Raw genomic sequence first — 26,878 nt, forward strand, 5'->3', positions numbered from 1 at the left:
TGAAATTGCTTCCTCATTTCATTTTTTAATACACTAGAGTGGTTATTATCAAGTGTGTGGCTTGCAGATAATTCACACCAGTTTATTTCTGTTGGAGCTGGCAGGATACTTAGTTATATCTTATGTACTCCTTGTGTGTATGGTCAGTCAAGTCTGTGAAATTGCAAGTTTGGGTTTGTCTTTCAAATGTTCAAGTTATTTTCCATCAATGTCAATTCAAATTCAGACCCTATGCAGTTGTTCTTTGTTCTTCAGCGATGGGCCGTTCCTGAGACAATATGACCACTCTTTAGCATTGCTATGATTGCTGACTCAGTTAAATAATCTGCTCTTGACAATAATGCTTCATAATGGCGTAGCTTACATTTTAAGAGTGCTTCTCACTTTCTTATACTTTGGGCAAGACAATATAGAAGCATTTCATTAAATGTTGGAAGTTGTTTCAATACAAAAGATACCAGTTGTTTGACAGTGGGACACAGTGATAGGTGGTAGGCTGCGGGGGGAACCCCCCCATGTACTTTGCAGGAGGGTCCCGACAAGTTTTGTTACGCCACTGCTGCCTTGTGTAATGCAAGAGTTTTGTCAGATAGAAAAAAGTCAGTGGAATGATCTGAATCTCAGCAATGGATTTATGGCTGTATATTATACTTTGCACTAAATATCTTGTGTACCCAGGGTATCTCAAATTGATCACTATGCAAACCACTTTGTTGCTTTTTTCTTTATAGCTGACTTAACCAACTGGTCTCACCATAATTATATGGAAAGACCATTTTTCAGCACTTCAGTATTCGACTTTACGCATTGGCTCTGGGGTTAACTCCAAAATACCCATGTTCAAAGGTGGGACTCCCACTAAGACATCCACTGAGGGCATCAAATCCGGCAGGCATCTAGTAGTGCAGCCTGCCCAGTCAGTGTGCTTTGTTTTGGGCCCCACTGACTTGAGAAATTCGAGCTGATCAGATTTGTGACATTATGGTTGGGCCCAGTATGCTCCCTATCCTACTGGGGTTGCAATGACCCACTTAGCGCTACCTGTGAGGTCAGCCTGGGCCCTCGTGGCTCCTCCTGTGTTTCAAGACACACTGTGCCAGGATACCAAAAAATCCCCCTATTTTTGCCCTCCTCAATGTTACCGGGACTGGATGTAAAAGAGGGGATACTACAATAGCCTGGGCAACCTTACTGCTTTTGGACAGATTAGACAGGCTAGGCTTTATGACATCCAGGCAACCATGCAATGGTTTTGGAAGGGTTTTTAATATGGTTTTGACTCGACTACAAATCTCATCAGAAATTAGCCTATCTTGGATAACACGCATCCCCCCGATTAGTTCAACATTAGCCCTTTTGTCGGCAAGCAAAGCCGTCTTCTTTGCCACCTGTCCTTTTTCTTCTTGCCAGGTGGTTCAGTATGTAAAGTGGTATCGACATGGGCGTCTTCAACATTGTTAACATTGTCCATACCCTCTGGACGTATGGGCGAACCATGAGACTCTACAATGTCATTTGAGCCCTGCCTGGCATCTCCATGTGCAGGTGAGGGGCGTAACCCCTTACCTCCTTCATAGAAAGTCTCCTTTCGGTAAGCTTGATTTTCTTAGTAAGGACTCCAGTTGTCCAAACCAGAAAAGAGTCAACCATGGCGATCGTTGAGTAGAATATAATAAATAAAATACACTAAATCAAAATGACAAAATCCAATTAGGTGAACCAGATATTTTTTTCTTTAAAGTTTTAAGTGAAAATAGTGGCAAAAAACACTTCGCGCTAAGGATAGACTATGGCAGGGGTATGCTGGAACCTTCCGCAATGAATCCTAAATTGAAATACACAAAACGAGACTGCCTCTTTCTTCAAAGATTTTACAATTGGACTTAGTCTGTAAAACAGAAGAAATATTCTTCCAGTGAGGCTAGGCAGCAGGGTATGTCTGGTGAAGTCGATGAGATACCATTGGATGGTTGAGGCAGGAAAGGCGCCAAGCAGAAGAAATTGTAATTTCCTGAAAAGTCCAGCTGCGTTGCTGGGGCTGGAGAGAGCAGGCACAGGCTCCCAGTTTGCCTGGGAGCACAAGTTTCCGGTGCTCAGGCCAATCTTGACACTGCTTACATGCAGTGTCAGATTTGGCTGTAGTGCATTCTGGGAGCTTGTGCCTGAAAGATGGAAGAGCGTGATGCGGCAGGACACAGTGGCGATCAGGTCAATGTATTTATTTATGTTTTCCCCTCACCACCTTTGGCCCAGCCCGCCCGGCGACATTGGCAGGGGACGGGCTGCTACTGTGTATCTAAAGTTGTTCCTTTCATATGAACAGCCAGGAGTGCAAGGCAAAGGGGTTTGAGTGATATTAATCTCACCACTGGTAACTAGTGAGTTTCGAGAGCTGAAGTAAAGTGGTCCTTTCTGTTTACGTTAAGGTCATGTCCGGCTGCTGCACTCTTGATTCTTTCTAGCTTTCTGATTAGTTCTCTATGGAGTCCACTGTAAAGTCAATTTGTATTTTCTAGGCAGACTATCACTAGGGCCAAGGTACCTTTATTCTGTGTAAAAGGCTTAGGTAGGGGGAAGATATGCCAAATATTTTTTCTCATTTAGAAGATGTGTCTTGTCACACTGTTGATTTGGTATTCTAGAGAGAGCTCTGAATCTATGATTATACTGAGCATTTTATTTCACTTGATGTTGCTGGCCTGTGCTTCTTTTTGAAGGTCAGCAGACTAGAGGTTTATGAGTTTTCCAGGACTTCAGGTGAGTATTTGTGTTTTTAAGGAGTTCGGTTTGAGGTAATTCCTTAACATCCATTGTTCAACCACTAATAGGCATTCGATTACAAGATTACAAGATTCTGGCTAAAATACTATAGTATTAAAAAAACAATGCCGCTTTTCATTGTTGGCAGGAAGGTGAGCATATGTTAAGCTTCTGTTACAGAGTTTCCAGATTTCAACCAATTTTCTCATGATATTGGTGAATAAGCAGCACTGGCAAAATCAATAGGCCTCACCTTTGGGATATTTTGGATTTGTCATCATCTTTTGCTGATGCTGTAGAACACTGGCAAGAATTTTGCTCGGGTTGTACAGCATATCCCAAAAAGAAAAAAAGACCCGATGATGTTCTCTTCTTACCGCATGCATGATTAATGATGTATGTACATGCATGCTGTGCAATGTATTAATTAACTTACAAATATAAACAGGTGCCGTTTTATTATTTACTTTTCGGAGATGGTTCATAAATTAAAAAAAAAATTAACTGGAGGAGCACAGAAGCGTGTGTTTTTTAAGGCGGGTTGCTAGGCGGCAACTGGCTGCCTGGCTCTCCAAGACAATAAAATGTAAAAAACCACTGGGTTTTGGTGCAACGAAGAATGAGTGAGGAAAGAAAGAAAATAATTATATTAACTGGGGGTAGAAGGGCAAAATCAGCACGACGGAGAGAGCAACCTGTGGTGTCAGGGAAGAAGCACCAGATAGAGATCAACTTATACACCATAGGTGGAGGAGACACACACAGGAGAGAGAGCAGTACATGAAAGAGACAGCAACATGGATAGTGGGTGGAGAAGCTCAAGAGCAGAGAGCTGGAAAACACATGTCCTCTCATTGAGTCCTTAACCAAATACAAAAAGTGGTTCCCTAAAAGTAAGAAGTGGAAGACTACAAGTCGGGCAACCCAAAAAATTGTAAAGAGAATGTACTCCAGGGAAGGGCCAAACAAAAGAAGATGAAGGCAATCTAACGAATAAGAAATAAGCAAATGAGAGTGCAGGGGCGGCTCCTGCGTTTGAGCAGAGGAGCGTTGTCTACCTTAAAAAAATTCCACCAAAGTTGAAAAATAAAATGGTAATTAATTACCATTTTATTTGTCATCCCCCATCCCGAGCGTCAGGACGGGAGTTGGACGCTGCTGAGTGACAGTAGCATGTCGGGAGGAGGGTGGGCTGGTATGGCACAGTTTATAGTGCCCATGTCTATTTTGCCAGCTGGTTTGCCATAGCCAGCCACATGTGCACTTTAAACATTTCTAACCCAGCTGTGAGAAAGCCAAAGCTTCCAGAGCGCTGTGGAGCGCGAGTGAGGCCGCTCCCACCAATCCTAGGGCTGCTCTCATGCTGGTGAGATGGCCCTGGGATTGGCCGAGGGAGTTACTGCCCCACTCCCCTTACAGATGCCAGTCTCCACTGTGAAAGTGGCAATAAAGTCAGCCAATGATAAGCAATGGGCGGGCTGTAAGCCCACTATAAGTTCTTGGTGAGCTTACAATAGGCCTTTTGCAATCAGACTGTTTGTGCTGTCTGGTAGGCAAGACCTAAAAACTACAGGCGTGACTCCTTTTGAAGATTTCCTGCTCGAGATTGTTGGAAAAATGAAAAGCCTACAGCCTTCCCTTGGTCACCAGCAGGCCAGCAGTGCCTGGGAGAGCCACAGGCATGGTGCAGTGCGTGAAGCTGGTATACAGGGAGGGATACTCCTGCAGGCTACGCTGGCAGGCCACACTGTTGGGCAAAACAATAATGTTGGGCAAGGTAGTTCTTGTGGAGGTGGGGGATAGGGCCTTACCCATTCTCGCTCAGTGGAGGGGCTCATCAGAGTACGGTGTTGGGCTGCCAAGTGGTGCCAGTCTATCAATCTTTGCAGCAGCATGATATGGGCTGTTAAAACTCTCCTTCCTTGTTTATATCTCTTCAACTTCGTAGGTACGTTACAAATCGCAAACGCACGAGTATTAAAGCCACGTAATCGGACTCTGCCGAGACTGCATTGCCAAACATGTATAATCCTTTAAGAACGAATTCTACTCATCTTCATACTCCCATTATTCACTGGATGTGCCCTATTCAGTTAGCCGTTTTCCTGGTGCTTCCACAGGAGTCAATTCGGAGTGGCAGACAGTTACTGTTTCATGAGAGTGCCGTAGAGCTGAACTGAGCCAACACCCAGAGCATGAGACCGCATCATCTATCTGTAAAAGCGATAAACAACAGCCTCCCCCGGGGCCCAGGGACTGCCACACACATATCGGAGAGGGCGAGGATGCCTGAGAGATGAGCTGAAGAGGCGCGCGCAGCCCTCCTGCCTTCTGTCAGAAGTAACTTGGAAACAGCTGTTGTCAGCCCTCCTCCTCCGCTCGGGGGAGCCCGGCAGCGGCTCTCCTCCCTCTCACCCACCCTCCCTCCGCAGCAGCCTTGGTGACTCCGCCGGGGAGAGGGGAGGGAGGCAGGCGGGCCTTCGACGGACGGAGCGGAGCGTGAGCTGCACCGGGCGCCCTGCTCGCTCCCCGGCTGAGCGCCGGAAATGGCCGTCGGTGGAGGTGGAGCGGGGACGTCACCCTGCCCCGAGGCGGCGAACATGGCGCTCTGCTGGCCCGCAGCAAGTCTGAGCAGGCGAGAGGGAGCTCCGGACGCCGCTGCCCTCCAGTGAGGCTCCACGGTGAGTCGATGTGCTCTGCTTTTAATGCAAGGTTTAAAACTTGGTACTTTAAAATATAGTTGAGCTTATTGCCTGTTCGTGCGAAGAGCCGGGGGCACAAAGTCGGACGCCTGGACCACAAATCTTAAATAATAATGTGTAAACCCAGGGCGTGAATTGAAAAGAGGAACCGTAACGGGCGCGCGGAGAAGCGGAGGGAGACAGACCGTTAGGCAAGAGAGGCAGGTGCAGCTCACGGGGGGTGCTCTTTGTCAGCAGCCCCAGCATCAGCACCCTCAGCATCAGCACCCCTACACAGGGAAGAGGCAGGATTGGTGCGTGGGGCAGTCCATCCGTGGCATCAATGTTCAACAGGTGTGCCCAGCCGAGGTGCAGTGCGGACTCCCCGGTGTAAGGAAGACGCGGCTCAGGACTGCTGGGAAAGGGTAACGTAAAGTGATAGTTAAATGGCGTTCTTCCTTTCCTTTCCTGCCTGCTTTCGAGGATTCTCGTTGCGAACACTCGATAAGAGAAGATAGCGGGTCTGCTAGTTTCTCTAGGAATTAGTTTGTTAGAAATTAGGAGCGCTGCTGGTGCTTTGTACGGTACTTCCCAAATGCACATATTTTTGGAAGGAACGCAGGCTGTAGTGTTTGGAAAAGTTGTCTCACAAAATCATGTATTTGATGCATGGCGTGTTGTTTGTTATATTTAGTCACAGATCATGTCTTCATATATCCTGATGTCACCTTGTCAAAAAGGGGAATACTTCTGCAAGTTTTTAGGAGTCAGAGGTGTTTTGAACAACAAAATGAATAGAAAGATGGAGGTGAGCTTAAGTCTTTAGAACCACTTGAGTCCGCTCGTCAGTTGTTACTTGTGTACTGTGTGTGATAAAGGCACAAGATGCGTAAGAGCGATCGGCATGGTACTGGGCGTCGGAGTCAGGTCACATGCCTTGGGATTCCTTCTGCACACACTTTACAGCAGAGACTACTTCAGGTTTGTGAAACTTCTTCAGGTTTATGGGGCATGGGGGTATTAAAGTCAACCCCGACTCTCGCAGGGGAAGTATCAATGTGGACTAGTGGGGTGTTTGTTGAGCCACAATATAGTCACATTTTTGTAACATTTCAGAATGACCAGCTCGTGGTTATAAATTCCTATTTAATTCGATGGGTTCCATGCAAACTTTCCTCATTCAGATTCATTCAGGTGGGGGAAATAACCTGGCATTCTATCAGTGGGTATGCTCACTTCTGCCAATGGTAGGAAACGGTGACAATCCACAGAGATGCAGCACAGAACACGTGAGTCATTCACACAATATTTTTGGGCATACTTACAAGGGCATTGCGCCACAGGAACGTCACTTTTAATGACGTTTTTGTGGCACAGTGCCCTGCTTCAGCTTCACAAAGTGGCATTAAGCAACTTTTTGTGACTTAACACTGCTTTGTAAATGTGGTACCCTTTCACAAAGGTATCTGCATGAAAGGGCGTGTAATGGGTGTTGCTGTGGGCGTTCCACCGCAACAACCACTGTTTTTGAGAATTGCCCCAGTTTTACAAGGATGTGTGAATCTGAGGCAGTGCCAAAAATTAACGCCATGCAAGAGCAGGCGTTAGAATGGCGATACGAGGAGAAATAATTTTTATTTTTCCCTTTTCTGTGTGTTTGTGTGTGTGTGTGCACACAGAAAAATCAAAATGCCTTGAATGCTTGTTGTTGTGCAGGAAGGTACACATAAACGATCATAAAATAATGACGATTTACTACTTGTATTTTTTTGGAGGGAGTTTTATATATATATAGCACGAATTAGACCCGAAAGTAGCGGAGCGCTTTCTATGAGCACCAGTTGTGTTACAGATGGACACATTCATTTTTTTTTTTTGTTAGGCACAGGGAGATTAATTGATTTGCCCAGAATCACAGGATGTTGAGCGTCCCTGCTGAGTCTAGAACCTGGTTCCCCAGCTCTGAAGTCAACTGCTCTAGTCGTTAGGCCACATCCTCTCCCGGAGAATGCAGCACACATAGAAGTAACAAATCACCATTATTGGGTATTTATGTGTATGAAGGGACACCTTCCTGCACATCAACAATCATTTCCTGCAATGCAGGCACCCATGTACTATGGTGCAAGAGTCATGCATTGGTACCAGGCAGCTAATTTTGGTGCCAGCAGTAGGGAAAACTGTGCTCCACAATTTCCTTGTACGTATGCCCCTTTGTTCCCTGATTGGTTCACACATTTCAACCAATATGGTTGGCTTAAGTACTTTCCTCTCTGAATCACATACGTTGTTACAGTGGGATAATTAATTAAGCATTGGCAGACACTATAAGTTTTACATGCTGTTAAATTTGCCTGTGCTTATTTGTGTACTGAGGACCGAGTGTAGCCAAAAGCATATGGAAAATGGATGCTACAGAAAAAATGCATTAATTTATCTTTAGTAGGATTAATTTTCACATGGTTGTAGCAGCAATAACTCCAGTGCCTTCGGCTGCTTACAGACTGTAAACTAGTCCCTCATGCATTACATTAGGGGTGGAAGAACAAACCTAAATATCTATTATAAAAATTGTGCACAAAAATACTCCGGTTGCCTGATCCAGGACATAAATGACCATGTCATAAACCAGTGGTTGAAGGATCCAAGTAAAGAAACAAAAAGACTGAATGTGGTGACCCTAAGCCCTTTACAGTAAGTTTAGAAAACAATGTTTGTTATGAATGCACGAGCATCATGTTGGTTAAGCTTTATCATAAGTAGAATCCACCACATTTCACTTAAGATAGATGGACCAAAAATGCAGACTGTTCTGCAAATGGATTGTTTCTCCACCCCATGTAACCAATCCACCCTGGTTGAGTGACTTGTGATATTTTTCGCCTTTTCCCACAAACAGCACCATAAAGCAATTCTGTATTTTCAATCTCTCTTAAGGGCGCTCTTTGCTCTTAGTGTTCTTTTAAACTTTAGCAATGATTTAACTTTTGATGATGTGTTTGATCTTGTGCAAAGGGTCTCTGTTCTTTAAGACCCAAATTACTTAAGAGTTGTAGAAATATATCCTATTCTGTACTGATTCTCTGGGTCTGGTTAGTAACACAAAACCATCTCCGTAGGTCTGACTCATCCTTTTGACCTGCTATCTGCAGATAATCACGGCGTGCAAAGTGGCTAGGTGACGACTGCCCTGTGTTATTGGTGAGTTTATTCGAAGAGCCAGTTCTTCAGCTTTGTGCAGATCTAGAATTGATGAGGAGGCTCTGATGTGGTCAGTGAGGTCGTTTCATAGTAAGGTGGAGATATAGGAGTATGCACAGCCCCCTGCTGTGGCTTTGTGAATGAGGGGTAGGTGTGCCAATGAGAGGCAGGGCCAGTGTTGTGTAGTACCTTTATATGAGTGAGTGAGCTGTTTGAACTGGGCATGTTTGAAGATTGGGAGCTAAAGCAGTTCTCTGAGATGTGGGGTGATGTGAGTGCGACAAGGTAGGTTGAGAATGAGTCTTGATGCAGCATTTTGAATGGTTCTGAGACTGCTCAGGAGCTTCTTAGTAGTCTCTGGTAGCCACTTGAAGATCTTTTTCCGCAACCTAAGGATGAGGAAGCAAATGGAGGTCACTGCATTTACTTGGGCTGTCAAGTTGAGCTTGTTGTCTAGGATGATTTCAAGATTTCTTGCAAGGATAGTGGGGATGGGTAAAGGATAGAGGTTATTTGGCCACCAGGTAGGGTCCCAAGCAGAGGCTTTACCTCAGAAGCACTCCACTTTAGTTTTTTCTGTGTTTAGTTAGAAGCAGTTGGATTTCATCCAAGTGGTTACTGCGGCCATGCAGGTGGCAAAGTTGTTTTTGTTGTGAGGGTCTTGTCTGACAGGGAGAGTTAAGATGAATGTCATGTGCATAGGAGTTTATGTTGATGTTATGTGATCTGATGAGGTCGGCCAGCGGGGTCATGTATACGTTAAATAACTTTGAACAGAGAGATGCTCCTTGGGGAGCTCCACATATGAAGTTCTTGGCCTCCAACATGTAGGGTGGCAGGTTGGCTCTTTGTGTGCTTCCTATGAGGACAGAGCAGATTCAGTGGAGGGTGGGTTCTTGTGTGCCTGTTTTGTGTAGTCTCCTGATCAGCGTGGAGTAGGAGACTGTGTTGAAAGCTGCAGACACATCAAGCAGTATAAGGGCCGGTATATCTCCGTGGTTGCGGATCAGCCTCGTTTCACCTGTTGCTGCGATTAGGGCAGTCTCTGTGCTGTGGTTGGGCCAGAAACCTAATTGAATGGTGTTTAAGAGATAGTGTGCATTGAGGTAGAGTGAGAGTTGTTTGTTTATGGCTTTTCCCATTACCATGGCCAGGTAGGGTAGAATGGAGATCGGGTGGTAGTTTGCTAGTTGTGTGGGGTCTGCTGAGGGTTTGTTCAGCAGTGCGTTGACCATTGTGAGTTTTCAGGCATCCTAAAATGTCTCAGAGGTGATGAAGCTCTTCAAGATGCAGATGAGATTTCAGCTGTTTGGGGTGAAACTTATATTGTAAGTGTGGTGGGCGCAGTGGTCTATTGGTTCTGCGTAGTGGACGGCACTCATGATGTTTGCTGTTTCTTCCGCGGTGAATATTTTCCAGGAAGTCAGGGTTTTTCCATGGGTGTTCATGGATATGCTAGGGGGTGTAGGAGTTTGGTTGTGGGTTAAAGTTTTTATAGATAGCTTTGGTTTTGTTGTTGGAAAAAATCAGAGAGGCTGTTGGATAGTTCTTGCAAGAGGGTGATGCTGTTTGTGGTGGCAGATAACAAAGGAAAGTCTTTGATCATGAAGAGCTGTTGTCTACGCACTCTGCTGGGGCCTTCCTCTTGAGTTCTTTGATTTGTTGGTGGTAGAATCTGATGGCTGTCTTGTATGTCTTTTTGTCGTTTATAGTCAGTTCCTTTTCCACCTTCTTTCCAATTGGCTGCAGTGTTGTTTTGTTGCACGGACTTCCTCTGTTTACCAGCTGTCCTGCTTCCATGTTCTCTATGTGTTGTGTTTAGATGCCAGGGAGTCGGCACTTTTTGTGCTCTGCTCTTCCAGATCTTTGATGTCGCTGTAGAGGGTGTTTTGTAGAATATGGATGATTTAGGCGCAGGGTGTATACCCAAATGAATTCACGTATGCTGCTCCAGCTGCGCCTGACCATGCATGTGGAAGCTGGTGTGGTAAGGCGAGGAATGCTGATTTGGAATTGGATGATGGCATGGTCGGTTCAGGTGAGCGGCTTGCTTGCAATTATTTTAATGCCATTGAAGGTGGTGAAGACAGGGTAATGGGTGTGTCCTTCGAAGTGTGTGGGACCGGTAACGTGCTGTGTCCATTGGAGGTTCCCTAGACTCACGAGGGATCCAGTGCTGTTGATGTCATCTTGTCTTCTAGATGGAAGTTGAAATCATCTCATAGCTTGAAATTTAGGTGCTCCATGTAGGGGGTTGTGGTCTCTGGGGATGTAGTTGAAGGAGTCTTTGAATATTATTGCGATTTCTCCTCCTGACTTGGGAACTTGTATCCTGCTGAGATAGCCATGGTGAGGTTGGATGCTGACTCAGAGGTCAGCCATGTTTCTGTAAGGAAGAGGTGATCTGAGGCGTTGCTCTCTAAGATATATCAGATTTCTATCAGATTTCTGTAGCATGTTTGCTGAAGGTGTGGGTCCTGAAGAGTATGCATGATAATTTGTCTTGGGATGCATTTTTGTTGGTAGGTGTGGGAGATGCACTGTTTGTGAGTTGTCGGTGGTGTAAGCATGGTGGGTGATTTGTTGCAAATGAAGTGGGTGCAAAAGAAAGCTCCCTCTGTGTGGGGTAGTGTGGTACAACAGCAGCAAATGAATGAGTACCCTAGGTTCAGAGATGGAGAAGCTCTGCGGAGTAGTGTAGGGTCGGAAGCTCCAGAGTTTGTGGCACTGGGTGCAGTCTAGCCAGGGACGGACACAGAAGGGCTTGCCATTGGTGCGCTCGCTGCTCGTCCGTGCTATGGCCGTTATTACGTAGGCCCCAGGAGCAGGGAGGCATGGAGGGGTTTGGTGGGTGGAACTTGTCGGTATTGCTGGAAAGAGCAGTGGTGCAGGAAGGAACAGGTAAAGGGCGGGGGAGGATGGAGTGGGCACTGGAGGTGTGGGCAGGAAGCGAAGCAAGGAGGAAGGCAGAAAATGCATCAGAAGGGTGAAAAAGAGCAAAAAGGCACAAAGGGGTGATACAAAAACAAAAAAGAAAAAGTAGGGTAAGAGAGCAGAGCGTTAACTAAAGGAGCGAAAAGGCACTCAAGGGTGGAAGAGAACAAAAAGACAAAAAAGGAGCAGAAAGGCAAAAAAAGTGAGGAAAGAGCAAAAAGCACAAAAGGAGCGAGAAGGCATGCAAGGGAGAGAGAGCAAAAGGCACAAAGAGTGCTAGAGGAATAGCACAAGGAAGGCAAAATAAAGGCAAAAGGATGGCAATGAGCGAGAGGCAAAAGGGTGAGAGAGGGGCAGAGCAAGAGGTGGCACTGGCACAAGAGAGCGGGAGAAGAAGCGAGAACCTCAAGGCAATGGAATTGGGTCCCTGAGGGCCTCGACCAGTCAGAAGACTGGTCTAAGGTAAGGCATGGGGCAGGGCCCTGGACACTTGCTCTATCATGATCTATAAGGCAAACACCTGTGAGAGGAATAGGCAATGGTGAGAGGGCTAGACTGATGAAAGGTGCGGCACAAGAGGGGGAAAGCAAACAGGGGCAGAGTTAAAACATGGGAACTGAAAAAACATGAGCACTATAAAAGCAGGTAGATCATAGGCACGTTTATTTGCCCTCAGTATCACGTACACGACCAGGTAGCTTGGTAAACTCCCTGACAGGGTTACTGCTTATTTTGATTATGTAGGAAACAACATTTTGTGTAAGTTAGCTTCCTAGCGAGCTAGAGCTGCCTCTGTGCATCTGCTGGTAAGGCTCGATCAAATTTCAGCAGCTGGTGATGGAGGGCTATGTAACCTGATGACGGTAAATTCGGATGGCATGTCAACCACACAAGACAGCTGAAGTGCAAGGGTGTAATAATGTGAGCAGAAAAAGAAACTAAGAGGGGAAGCAGATCTCATAGCTAGGTTCTCCTCAAATGCTATCCTAAAGGTTAGGGCTAGATAGGAGGAAAAATGCCCGATGATAGGGCACTGATTGACTTTGCGATCCTAAAAGGGTTGATTTGGGCATTGTGCCACAGTTTGAGAAAACACTGTTCTCAGCCATATTTTCTCTGGCGTTCATAGGTGCCTTTAGAATTGATGGTAAGGGTAATAAACAGTTCCATGTTTAGGGCATTGAAACTAGGGGATCTCACTCTGGGGAATTATTGGGCACAGCTAAGAGTAAATTAATCAAAAACTGACCAGATGGGAATGGGACGACTGTGCAGTTAGTCAGTTATGGGATCCTCTTTCTGCCTTGCACTTCTATGTGGCTTACCGCCCTTAGGCCCTGGGGAACTGGCTGGTCCACCCAGATGGAAATCCAGTATCTCGTTTCTAGTTCAGACAGATTTCGCAAAACCTTTTACCAAAGGAAAAAGTCATCCACCCACCCACATAAACTATGTGCCCAACTTGATTCTAAAAAGAAGGCTGCTATCCCAGGTTCCAACAGAAAGGGGGATAATTCCCTTAGGGCAGGGGGTTTGTATGTCATCTCCAGTGGCACTCACTGACCCACCCAATTTATCGTGGGCTGCGTTGTTGTGGTTATTGTCCCAGAATGCAAAAAGAAAGCCCGTTGTGCATTGCATGTTTAAGTGTGACTTTTAAAGAAGGGTTGCATTTGCATTTATACAGCTCTTAATACCCCTGACACGATTTACTTCGAGTAGCACCCTACTCGAGAGCCCAGATTTAGTGGTCAGTTCATTGGTGATTGGGGTTAGTCTTGCATGCTGAAGGAAAACTTTCCATGCATTTACTCCAATTGCCTTGTGGTACATTAACGATTTAGGCATGGCCTTTAGAGGAGGATGTGTGAGAAACAAATGCTTTCTGGAAATCATATTTTTAAATTGCAGGAATAGTGTTACTAAAAAAAATAATTAAGACAGGCATGAGATTAAGAGCAGTCTCTATGCAGAAGAGGCCTGCATAAGGAAGAAGCAATGGGGGTAGTTTCAAAATAAGGGAGGGGGAAAAAGTGAAGGTCAATTCTTTCTGCAGGATTGTAAGGAATGTGGTGGGTGTTTTTTTGTGATAGCATGAAATCTGTGGATGCAAACCATAGAAAAAATAGTTTTAAATTCTGCTTTAAAATTGAATGTGGCTTTTACAGTCTTTCTAAAGACATTTCACTTTTAATGAAGTGGTAGATACTTGCCTCAATACAAAAAGCAAGCAGAGTGCTTGCCGAGGCCTCTTTACAAGAAACCCTAAAGCAGTCTCTGGTTGCCAGTGCACCCCCTGGCAAGTGTTTGGTAATGCCTGCATTGTATTCCCTTGCCAACGATAAACTTAAATCTTTGAAGCATGCTGTACACGTTTTATAACTGCAAATTCGTTAGGCTAAATATTTTGTGCGATGGTGGTGTTATTCAGGAGGGTCAAGAAAATGTTTGAGAGGCCACTTTTTCATGGCTGTGGTGTCAAAAACGAGGATATGTAGCGGTGGGCTTGCTGATATTGAACTGATTTGAATAGCAACCCAGAGTTGAAGCCAGACATGCTGGAACCAAAAGTATGCCAGCAGCTAGAGCAGGAGACACAGGGACCAAACATCCTAATAATCCATCTGGCTGGCAAAGATCTGATGTTAAGATGTAGAGGCCTGCTGCTACATGCAATGCGGGACACACTGAGCTGGTAGCCCCACTGGGACAATGGAAAATACTTTGGTCAGAGATCATTCCGTGTAGGAACTGCTGAGAGGCTAGGTCATCAGCAGTGATTGAGTTGTCCAAAAGAAAATAAACCTCTTCACACAAACATTCAAAAGCAGTCTGGTTTAGTTTTATTGGGCATAGACTTTTGAGGAGACAACTGAGTCGGAATGTCTTATTGGATGGGGTGCACTCCTTTGATGTAGGTAGGTGATTTCCTTCATGATATTCAGGAAGCTGTGAAAGACGCTGGCTTTGCCTAACTGTAGAGCAATGGAAGGATGCACAGGTGGCGCACATCGGTTATTGCACCGTGCCATCCACGATCCCTAGTGGAGTTACAATGTGATCCTAAATCCGTATGGAACAATTGTCTCCAGAAAGTGCATCTGAGACATGTAAATGGATTCTTTAGGTCAAAGGCAGTCATTACTGCAGGCCTGACTTTAAAGTGACAGCACTCCTTAAACCTTCAAGGTACAGTTGGAGTCCTTTGCAACTGTGGAAACTGGGTTGGGTCCCTCCAACTTGTTAGAAATGGTGAATTAAATTTGATGTTGGTAATGTTGGAAGCCTTTAGATTTGATAAACTTTGAACATTTGATTAGTTAATATATGTCACCAATGAACAGCAAATGCTTTCTCAGGACCAGGTGTCAGTAGAATTACTTGAGCTCACTACTGACACCTAGATCGCCCAAATGTTCACTCAACCTATGTAGTCAATAAACATACAACAGATATTTCGGAAAGAAAAAAGTGTGTTTGTATCAGTTATTGAAGGTGCCACTGTTGTTAGGAAGGAAAAGTCTTCTGCATGGCGATGGAAATGCACCCCTTCCCTGAGTGCTTGAGCTGAATGGATATGTGGATCCCTGGTAATGATTGTTGGTCATTGGTGAGAACTGATTATGCATGTGCACCATGACCTAGGCCTGTCTCACGGTAATGCGGTCTGTTTAGACCGGGATTTAAGTGACATGAAAACAGCAGTGGTAGCATATTTGCTTTGTGTTCAGTAGATTCAGAAGTCTGAGCAAGCCTTTTAATTTGTGTCACTGGAGTGGGGCTTATTGACCAACTTGTGTAAAGTTCCATGGCTGTGTACTTAACTCACACTTGGCCTGTATTGATTGTGTGTAGCGCTGGAAAGCGCGTGATACTTTTGTGTGAGTTTTGGAATGCATGTGCGTGCCTGTATGTGGCACATAACATGGAGCCCTGTGGGTTCCATTTTGGAAGCAGAGCCTTTGAGAGGTTAGAGGGGTGAAGAGTGCAACCCCAGACAGGAGATGTGTATTGCTGACATTCATGAGAGCTGGGTAGGAAACACACACTGAAGGGAGATGTGCAAGGCATCATATGTGGACATCTGAGATCTTTGATTCCAGGAAGAATGGCTGGTCAGTGGCACCTGGGCTCATTTACAGGGAGATTGTGTGACTGGTAAGATTGGCAATGTGAATGAAAAATCTTTATAGAGAGGAAGGCTTGGGCCTTTAAACGTTTATGGGGTATATTTCAGTGGAAGTTGACAGCCAGGTGTGATGCCTGGTTACTCTCCTGACCTGTGTTGTAGGTCAATCAGACTTGGAGCTACTACCCCCAATATGAATTTCAAATCCAGACACTAAATCACGTGTCTGGATTTGGACTATAAAGGTGGGAATAGTCCCATACTTTGTTGAACAGCACCACCTCGCCAGCCGAGGGAAGATGCAGGGGTGGGGACCAAGGTCTGCCAGCCTCCCTGCTTGGTGAGGAGCCATCACCCAGGATATCAAGACCACTTCCCAGGAGCACCAGGCTTCTGCCTGCCTACCTGCCAATACCAAACTACGTTGTGAGGAGGAGAATGTCTAGAATTGGCCTGCTTGGTAAGACAAGTGGGAGTGAGGCCTGTCAAGTGGGTCCAGGTGAGTAAAGTGTGAGACGTGTGTTCCAGTCAAGGCTGTTGCAGTAGTGTGCACTGTCCACACAGTTCTGCCAAGTCAGTGTTGTACTTGTTAAGATGTTATAGGATGGCATTACAGAAGGACGATTACGTTTTGCAACATGCATGAAGGTGGCGTTCTAGATCGACTGAATCAGCAGTAGGACTCTTAAAATCCACCTGTAACAGAGCTGTTTATAGTTAGTTCCTCCCACTCTATGGCCTTCAGTTCTCAGTAGAATTGGAAATATATATTTACTGCATCTAATAAATACGTTTATAATTGGGTGGGGTATTATCCAGTATGGTGAATTCCTCTTATTCCAACTTCTTCACTTGCAAATGGAGGCATTAACGTGTCTTGCATTTTTTTCAAAGGCCCTTTTTCTTGATAAATTCAACTTTGGCGTTTTCAATCTGTTTGAAAGCTGTTATTGGAAAATAGCAAGGATGTGATAATTATCGCACAACCTGGAATGTCTGATGCCTGCGCAAACTCCTGTTTGGACAGGTTTAAAGATTTCGCCACTAGCTCGTATTCAAGGCCTGTTGGTTTCAAATATTCATGCATCCATATCAAATAATGCAGTTTGCTGATCGTACTTGCTGCTTATAACCTAAGTGAAACAGTAGAACATTAAATTTCAAGTGCCACAATCTGTCACTAAACGACACACTGTGGGCAATGAGTCAGTCAGCCTGTCTATTGAATGCGCACAGTGCGATGCAGAGGCAACAATCTAGCGTGAGTTAGTACTTGTGACTGGAGAAACCGACCAAAAAGGGGAGAGTCCTCTTTAGGTTAAGGCCTACCAGACAGCGCACCTGTCTAGTTTGCAAAGACATCTTGGGGCATTCTGAAACCTTCCCATGAAGGCATTCCACCCATTGATTACCATTGTTTTTGTGGTTTGTAACTCGCATTTGCTTGCTTTCTATTTGCTGGCTTTATTTCTTCTAGGCTGTCCAAGATGCCTTCTTCCCTATTGTGGAGTATAGCCTGTTCACTATCACTCCTTGCATTCCTCCATGAGTGCTCACTTTCTGTAACCAGGCATTTACATTTTCTTCTTATCTTGTCACATTTGCAGTTCATTCAAAGAAATAAATCAAATGTCTGGCTCTGTCTTCTGAAGGAATTTGTTTTTTACCTTTCTTTTTTTGACTTCGAAGTGAGAGGATTTATGTGACCATCTTACAGGAAACTGATGTGAGCAAAATAGCTGTAGGATTTTGTTGTGTTAGAACACAACAAAATGTAAAGGTGTGTATCACTTACAACGCAACTTTTACGTCGTAATGCTGTTACAACGCAGCTATTACAACGCAGGATCCATTACATCGGATGCCATTACAACGCATGGCATTACATAGCAGATGGTATTACAACGCATACCATTACATCGTAAATATTGGTAAGTATATAATTTTTTTTATTTTATTTAATATTATATAATTGATTTAATTATTATTAATTATAAATAAAAATAAATAAAAATATTTATTAATGTATTTAAATATTATAAATTAAATTTATTAATTTAAGTAATTTTTAAAATAAGTATGAGTATAGGAGTATATGTTTTGGGGTACTGAGGTATATGTTTTGGGGTGTTTGGGTATTTTTAGGTTTTAGGGCAGGGTTTGGGTTTTGGGGTACAGGGGTGTTAGGTTTTAGGGCAGGGTTTGGGTTTTGGGGTACATGGGTGTTTTTAGGTTTTAGGGCAGGGTTTGGGTTTTGGGGTACAGGGGTGTTTTTAGGTTTCAGGGTAGGGTTTGGGTTTTGGGGTACAGGGGTGTTTTTAGGTTTCAGGGTAGGGTTTGGGTTTTGGGATACAGGGGTGTTTTTAGGTTTCAGGGTAGGGTTTGGGTTTTGGGGTACAGGGGTGTTTTTAGGTTTCAGGGTAGGGTTTGGGTTTTGGGGTACAGGGGTGTTTTTAGGTTTCAGGGCAGGGTTTGGGTTTTGGGGTATATGGGTGTTTTTAGGTTTTAGGGCAGGGTTTGGGTTTTGGGGTACAGGGGTGTTTTTAGGTTTCAGGGTAGGGTTTGGGTTTTGGGGTACAGGGGTGTTTTTAGGTTTCAGGGTAGGGTTTGGGTTTTGGGGTACAGGGGTGTTTTTAGGTTTCAGGGTAGGGTTTGAGTTTTGGGGTACAGGGGTGTTTTTAGGTTTCAGGGCAGGGTTTGGGTTTTAGGGTACAGGGGTGTATTTAGGTTAAATTAAATTAATTATATTACATTTCTTATTTAAAATAATTAAATTAAATACATTATTTTAAATAATTTAATTTAATTACAATCAAAAAAATATTTAAATTAAATTAAATTAATTTAATTATATTAATTAAATAAAATTAATTACAATTTTTATTAAAATTAATTTAAATAAATAAATTTAAATTTATTAAATAAAAATAATTACTATTTTAAAATGTATTTTAATTAAATTAATTTAATTAAATTAACTTAATTACATTTTTTTTAAAAAGGTATACTTACCTATACTTACGATGTAATGCCATGCGTTGTAATAGCATCTGCTATGTAATGACATGCGTTGTAAAGGTTTGCATTGTAATGGTTCCCGCGTTGTAAAAATTGCGATGTAACGGTCTGCGTTGTAAAATAACGCGTTGTAACATCATAGATCCAAATGTAAATGTCCATAAATTAACTGTGCAAATATTTCAGAATATACCACAATTGGGAAAGCACAAATAACACCATTTTTTTCGTAATTCTGAAATCAGCTCTAAGCGCATATTTTAATATGATATATTACCCTTGGTGATGCCATTTCCACACATTTATCGTTTGTGCTCTGTATAGTAAAACGGCATGTCTGTGCAAATGAAATGGCCATTTCAATGGAAAATGTGTTGTCTGTAATGGCAGTGCGCTAACACACCATGCATACCCAACGCTATGCAACTCCACTGTAAGGCACTCTACAACACTGTTTTCCACGACACACTGACAATCTACTCCCCTCTATGCTACGCCACTCCACACCATGTCACTCTATGCCTCTCCACTCTACGACACTGTACTCTACTCCACCACTCAAATATGACTCGTTACAATGCAAGTTATTACTTCACGTGCCATTACAACGCGGTTGTTACAACCACCGCATTGTTACCATGCAAAGCCTTTACTACGCAAGCCATTACATCGACTTGCAGTAGATGGCGCGCCGACATTAGAAATGTATTATTTACTATTCCAATTCCAGCTTACTTAACAGTAGGGAAGGTGTTGGAATAGTAAACTATACTATTTCTAATGTTAGCACGCCATCTACTGCAAGTCGATGTAATGACTTGCGTAGTAATGGCTTTGCGTGGTAACAACGCAGTCGTTGTAACAACCACATTGTAATGGCATCGCAATGTGATGCCTGTGTTGTTAAGGTTATTTTCCATACCACTCTACTCCACTCCAACTACAACACTCTGCTTCCCTCTATGCCACTCCACGCTATGCCTCTCCACTCTGACACTTCACTCTACCCAATACTAATCTACTCTGTGGCACTCCACTCTACAACACTATCCTCAACTCCATGCTATACGGTTCTACACCCCTACACTCTGTCACTCCACTCTGACACTCTACTCCACTATATGCACTTCACTCCTTTTTATGCCACTCTACTCTACTACATTACTCTCTACTTCATGACCCTCTTCACCCCGCCACTCTACTCCACACTATGCCGCTGCACTCCTCTCTACACCACTCTATGCCCTTCACTCTATGCCACTCCACACCACTCCATGACACTCTACATCATTTCACTCTAGGCCACTCCACACCACTCTGTGGGGACGACACTCTACGCCCCTGCACTATACCTCACTCCACTCTACGACATGACACTCCACTCCACTCTACACCATTCCCCTCCACTCTGACATTCTACTTCACGTCACTTAACTCCACTCTAGCTTACTCTGTACCACTCCACACAACGCCACTCCGCTCTGTTCCCCTCCGCTCTGTTCCCCTCCGCTCTGTTCCCCTCCGCTCTGTTCCCCTCCGCTCGGTGCCACTCCGCTCGGTGCCACTCCGCTCTGTGCCACTCCGCGCCATCCCACAATATGCCACTCCTCTACTCCCCTCCACTCCCATTCCAAGATACTCCTCTCTACTCCACACTATGAAACTCCACTTCACTCTGACATGCCCCTCTACTCCACTTTACGCCACTTCACTGTACAACACTCTAAGAAACTCCACACTACATTACACCACTCTTCTCTTCAGTACTAAACAACACTCTACTCCACTCTATGCTACACCACTCTGTCACTCCACTCTGACACTCTACTCCACTATACACCTCTCAACTCAAATCTACTCCACTCTATGGCACTCTATGCCACTCCACAACACTCTAGTTAATGACACTCCACTTTACGCCTCTTGATGCTGACACTTTACTCCACTCTACACTATGACATCCTACAGCACTACACTCTACTCTATTCTACACTACGATGATCCACTCTTACATTTACTCCAGTCTACGGCACTCCATTCCGCACTACTCTACTCCACTCTGACACTTTACTCCACGCTATGCTAAACCACATCACACCATGACACACTGTCAATTCACTTTACAACACAACAATTTACTCCACTCTACACCACACCATTCCACTGTACTTCATTTTACAACATTCTACTCCACCCTATGCTGCTCCGCCCTATGCTGCTCCGCCCTATGCTGCTCCGCCCTATGCCACATCCACTTCACAATTCTCCTCAACAAGCTACTCTATTCCACTTTACGCTACTCCACTCTGACACACCACTCTGACACCTTAGTCTACACCACTCCACTCTTCAACACTGCACTCCCCTCTATGCTACTCCACTATATGCCCCTCCACTCCAATCTACATCACTCTACTCTACAACACTCCACTGAATGTCACTTCACGCTGACACTTTACTCCTCTCTATGCTATGACGCTCCACTCTATGGAACTACACTCTACTCCATTCTACAACACTTTACTCCACTTTATGCTATGCTACCCTATTCCTCTCCACTCTACGTTACTCCACACAATGACACTCTACTCAACTATACACTACTCTTTTCTGCGCCACTCCACTCTATGCCACTCTACGCTATTCCACTGAACTACACTCTGTTACACACTATGCCCCTCCACTCTACACCACTCCAGTCTACCAAACAACACTCAACGCCACTCCATGATACACCATGCCACTCTATTCCACACTACTCTGACACACTATGCCACTCCACTCTACAACCCTCTATGCCACTGCACTCTACCCCACTCAATGCCACCCCACTCTATGCCACTATATGCACCTCCACATGCCAGCAAACTTCAATCCACAATACTCTACATCACTTCACTTGAAGGTCATTATACTCTACTCTTCTCCACTATTCCCCCCTCTATTCCATTACAATCAACAACACTACACTCTGCTCTACACACTTCCACTATATGACACAACACTGTACGACACTCTACTTCACAACTCTCTTGTCCATGCCACTCCACTCTACTGCACCCTAGTCCACTCTGCGCCCCTCCTCTCTGCACCCCTCCTCTCTGCGCCCCTCCACTCTGCGCCCCTCCACTCTGCGCCCCTCCACTCTGCGCCCCTCCACTCTGTGCCCCTCCACTCTGTGCCCCTCCACTCTGTGCCCCTCCACTCTGTGCCCCTCCACTCTGTGCCCCGCCACTCTGTGCCCCGCCACTCTACGACACGCCACTCTACGACACACTACTCCATTCCCTTCTACTCCACTCTGCGCCACTTCACTCTGTGCCACTCCACGCCTCTCCACTACACAATGCTCTGACACCCTATGGCACGCCACTTTGACACTCTATTCCACTTTACTCCACTCTATGCCACTCCATTCTATGCCTCTCCACTTTTACACTTTACTCCAGTCTACTGTGCTCCATTCCACTCTACTCTAAGACACGTTACTCCACAACGCTGTTCTCCATGTTACTCTACCCCTCTGCACTGCAACCTAGTTCACTCCGCTCTATGCCACTCTGCTCTACGCCACTCCACTCCATGGTACTCCACTCTTTGACAGACTACGCCACTCCACTTTACGCCACTCCACTTTACGCCACTCCACTTTACGCCACTCCACTTTACGCCACTCCACTCTACGCCACTCCACTCTACGCCACTCCACTCTACGCCACTCCACTCTACGCCACTCCACTTTACGCCACTCGACTCTACGCCACTCTACGCCACTCCACTCTTCACCACTCCACTCTTTACTACTCTTCACCACTCCAATCCACAACAGTCCGACACCCTATGCCACTCCACTTTGACACTCTATGACACTTTACTCCACGCCACGCCACTCCACTCTACGCCACTCTACGCCACTCTACGCCACTCTACGCCACTCTACGCCACTCTACGCCACTCTACGCCACTCTACACCACTCTACACCACTCTACACCACTCTACACCACTCCACTCTACATCACTCCACTCTTCACCACTCCACTCTTCACCACTCCAATCCACAACAGTCCGACACCCTATGGCACTCCACTTTGACACTCCGACACTTTACTCCACTCTATGCCACTCCATGCTTCGCCACTCCATGCTATGTCTCTCCACTCTGTAACTTTACTCCAGTCTACTGCTCTCCATTCCACTCTACTCCACTCTAAGATTCTTTACTGCTCTCTGTGCTACACCACTCTATGCCCCACCACTCCACGTTATCCCACTCAACTCTAGAACACTCCACAACTGTCCACTCCATACCACGAAACTCTAAACCCCTCCACTGTTACACAACACTCTACGGCATGACCATCTATGCCACTCCATTTCATTCTGTGCCACTTAACTCTATGCCACTCCACTCTACACTTCTCCACGTCACTGTACTCCACACTCTGCCACTTCACCCTAGGCCACTCTACTCAATTGTATGCCACTCCTTGCAACTCTCTGCCTCCTCACTCTAGGGCACTCTATGCAACTCCATGCAATTCTCCTCCTTTCTGTGTCACTGTGTGGACTCTAACCACTTCACTCTGTGCCACTATATCAATCAATCAATACATTTGTAAAGCGCACTACTCACCCGTGAGGGTCTCAAGGCGCTGAGGGGGGGTGGTGCTGCTATTGCTCGAAAAGCCAGGTCTTGAGCAGCCTCCTGAAGGTTAGCAGGTCCTGGGTCTGTCATAGGAGCAGGGGGAGGGTGTTCCAGGTCTTGGCGGCGAGGTGGGAGAAGGATCTGCCGCCCGTAGTCGCTCTTCGAATGTGAGGGATGGTGGCGAGGTACAAGGTCGGCTGAGCGGAGCTGGCGGTCGAGTGTAGAAGGTGAGTCGTCTGTTGAGGTAAGCCGGACCAGTGTTGTGGAGTACCTTGTGTGTTTGGGTGAGGAGCTTGAAGGTTATCCTCTTGTTGACGAGGAGCCTGTGTAGGTCTCTCAGAAGGGGAGTGGTGTGGCTGTGGAGGGGTACGTCGAGGATCAGGCGTGCAGAGGTGTTCTGTATACGTTGTAGTCGTTTCAGGACTTTGGCCGGGGCCCCCGCGTAGAGGGCGTTTCCGTAGTCCAGCCTGCTACTGACGAGGGCCTGGGTGACTGTTCTTCTTGTTTTGGTGGGGATCCATCTGTAGATCTTGCGGAGCATGCAGAGGGTGTTGAAGCAGGGGGATGAGACGGCGTTGACTTGCTTGGTCATGGAGAGTGTTGAGTCTAGGATGACTCCTGGGTTGCGTGTGTGCTCGGTGGGTGTTGGGGCTGCTCCCAGTGCGGTCGGCCACCAGGAGTCGTCCCAGGCTGAGGGGTTGGAGCCGAGGATGAGGACCTCCGTCTTTTCTGAGTTCAGCTTCAGTCGGCTGTTATTCATCCATTCCGCGACAGCCTTTATTCCTTCGTGAAGGATGGATTTGGCGGTGAGGGGGTCCTTGGTGAGGGAGAGGATCAGTTGGGTGTGGTCGGCGTAGGAGATGATGTTGAGGCCGTTCAGTCGGGCGACGTGGGCGAGCGGGGCCATGCAGATGTTGAACAGTGTCGGGCTGAGGGACGATCCTTTGGGTACACCGCAGATGATCTCGGAGGCTTCGGATCGGAATGGGGGAGACGGACGCTCTGGCCACTTTACTCTGTGCCACTCTATGCCACTTCACTCTGTGCCACTCTAGGCCTCTTTGCTTTAGTGTAGGCCCCGTTCACTCTACTCTCTGCCACTCCACTCTACGCCACTCCACTCTATGCCATTCTACTCCACTCTGTGCCATCTGATTCTACTCCACTCTATGCCACTCAGTCACTTCACTCTAGGCCACTTTAATCCAGGCCACTCTACTCCACTGAATGCCACTCCCCGCTCCGACATTCTACTCCACCACTCCACTCTAAGACAATATATTCAACTTCACTCTCGGGCACTCTACTACACTTTGCTCCGCTCTGTCCCAATCTTTGCCACTCTACTACACTCTGTGTCACTTCAATTGGGAAGAGAGAAAGATTTGGAGTTTGGGGTCCTCGAACACACAATTCAAAAATACATCTTTTAGTGAAGTTGGTTTTTAAATAGGTTTTTTGAAAATGCCACTTTTAGAAAGTAGGCGTTTTTTTTTTTGCTTTATCATCCTGTACCTTTGCTTGCCTGTGGAATCCACGTCTGGTTTAGACTGACAGTTGGGCTGTTTGTTCAATCACTCTACACAGTCACACAAAAGGAACTGAGGTGTGCCCTACATATCCTGATGGCCCATCATCAGGCTCTTCATGCAATAAGTGCTCCTACGTATACGTCGGTCGCAGCACGCCCCATCCCGCAGCAGGAAGAACCCATTGATGAAGCATGCCACCAAGGGGCCTTTTGGTGGGCGAGGGTTATTTTAAGAAAGTTTTTTTCTTTTCCTTAATGATCACTAGGGTATTTGGAAAGACATCCTTTGGAATAGGTTTCTCTAGTGGACTTCTTTTGATTAAGTATATAATACGGGAGGCTAGGTCCATTACGTACCTCTCCCCCCCTTTGATTAACCTGATATGGATTCTATTTGACCTTTTTCAACAAACTATCTAAAAGAGCATGTTATCGTTTTTTATTTTGAGTGCCAGTAATGACAGCAGCTCGTTCAACTATCGGGCTAGTTGGAATTTTTCTTAAACCTCATCCCTGTGTAACTCTCAGTTACTGCCCAGTAAGCCAGAATGTTTGTGCTGCTCTTATCGCTTGTGCCACATTATTTAAAGGCCATGGGGAATTTTTCCCCGTTGCCATGTATGTGTTTACACTAAAACTAGTTCCTTAGACATTTGTACAGGGTTCTGAAAACCCCTGCTGATAATCCTCCCTTTACCGCCTCTCCTTTGATGTAGCCCCTCATCTTGGCAATGGTGTTGGTCTTGAAGTCCATGTCCTTTTCATTGGCCTGTTTTTCCTCCGGTAAAATCACCAGATGTTTTCATGACTAGATTGCAGGTTTGTTCCTTTCTGATATCATCACATATTGCACCCTTTTTCCATATTGTGCGCCCGATCGATTAATGTAATGTCACGGATGTATGACATTACAATGCATGCTTTTACCACGCATGCCTTTACAACGCGGTTTTTACAACGAAAACCTTTACAATGCATAGCGCTTTGGGGTGCTGGATAGTGAATAGTTTAATTTACTATTCCAACTCCAGTCCCCGTGGACACTAGGGAAGGTGTTGGACAGTAAATTAAACTTATTCCCCATCCTAGAGCGCCCCCCAGCGCAATGCGTTGTAATGGTTTGTGTTGTAAAAGTTGCATCGTAAAGGCACTGCGTGGTAAAAGTTGTGTTGTAAAGGATGTTTCCCAATGTCACACATTCACTTTGTAAGAGCAATAACAGTGCCAGGAGTACTCTATTTTGGGACTTCGGTCTGCTTCTGCTTAGAGATGTAGCTGTAATAAGAACACCATAGACGATGCCAGGCAGATCTAAATCTCTCAACTACAGTAGCTCAGATTTTTTTGTATAATAGGAAAGATTGAGTTAATTTGTTACCCACTTTTATAATATTGTCATGTGAAAGTCTTTCTCTGGCCTCTCTTTGGCATGAGTTAAAACGCTCCTTCCCACTTACCACTCTACACTTTTTAAAAGAAAAAAAGTTTATTGTATTTCACAAAAACGGTGACAAAATTGCAGTGGGTTAATACTGAAAGTAAACAAGCATTTACAATGCAATAGGTCTCGCATTAGGAAAGTTTGAGCTATTGGTATTGTAAATGACAAATTTTGTATTTATGTGTTGGTTTTGAAAATAGCGAAATTAATAGCTTTGTCATTTACAATGCTAATAGGTATAGCTTTCGCAAATGTGACACCTATAGCATTTGTAATGCAATATGTGTTTTATTTACGTGACTTACATGTATTGATATTACAAATAAATGGCTTTTATTTATTTTTTAATAATTAATACTTAAATAAAAGTTATTGTAATTTATAATGGCAATAGCTTAAAGTTTTGTAAATAACTTTTGTGAAGATTATGTTCAGTGTATTTTATTGTGACGAAAATCCAAGAATAGATGTGAAATATTAACATCTTTTTTGTGACATTTATAATAAAGCTTGAAACATTGAGAGAACATATTTGAA

At 45.1% G+C, this 26,878-nt stretch overlaps 1 protein-coding gene across 5 annotated transcripts in view; it reads left to right on the top strand.

Moving 5' to 3' along the window:
• RIPOR2 (RHO family interacting cell polarization regulator 2) overlaps window positions 1-26,878 on the top strand; it is a 612,501-nt gene that overhangs the window by 137,727 nt on the left and 447,896 nt on the right. The window contains exon 1 of one of the 5 annotated variants that reach the window (XM_078687533.1): window positions 5,125-5,441. The exons of 2 other annotated variants lie outside the window; for them this stretch is intronic. The gene's annotated coding sequence lies outside the window, so the exon portion shown is untranslated. Of the gene's footprint in view, window positions 1-5,124; window positions 5,442-5,643; window positions 5,867-26,878 lie in introns of those variants that run through there. 2 more of the 5 variants (XM_078687529.1, XM_078687530.1) reach the window with 2 other exon arrangements.

Source organism: Lissotriton helveticus, chromosome 4_1 (genome assembly GCF_964261635.1).
Source record: "Lissotriton helveticus chromosome 4_1, aLisHel1.1, whole genome shotgun sequence".
NCBI lineage: Eukaryota > Metazoa > Chordata > Amphibia > Caudata > Salamandridae > Lissotriton > Lissotriton helveticus.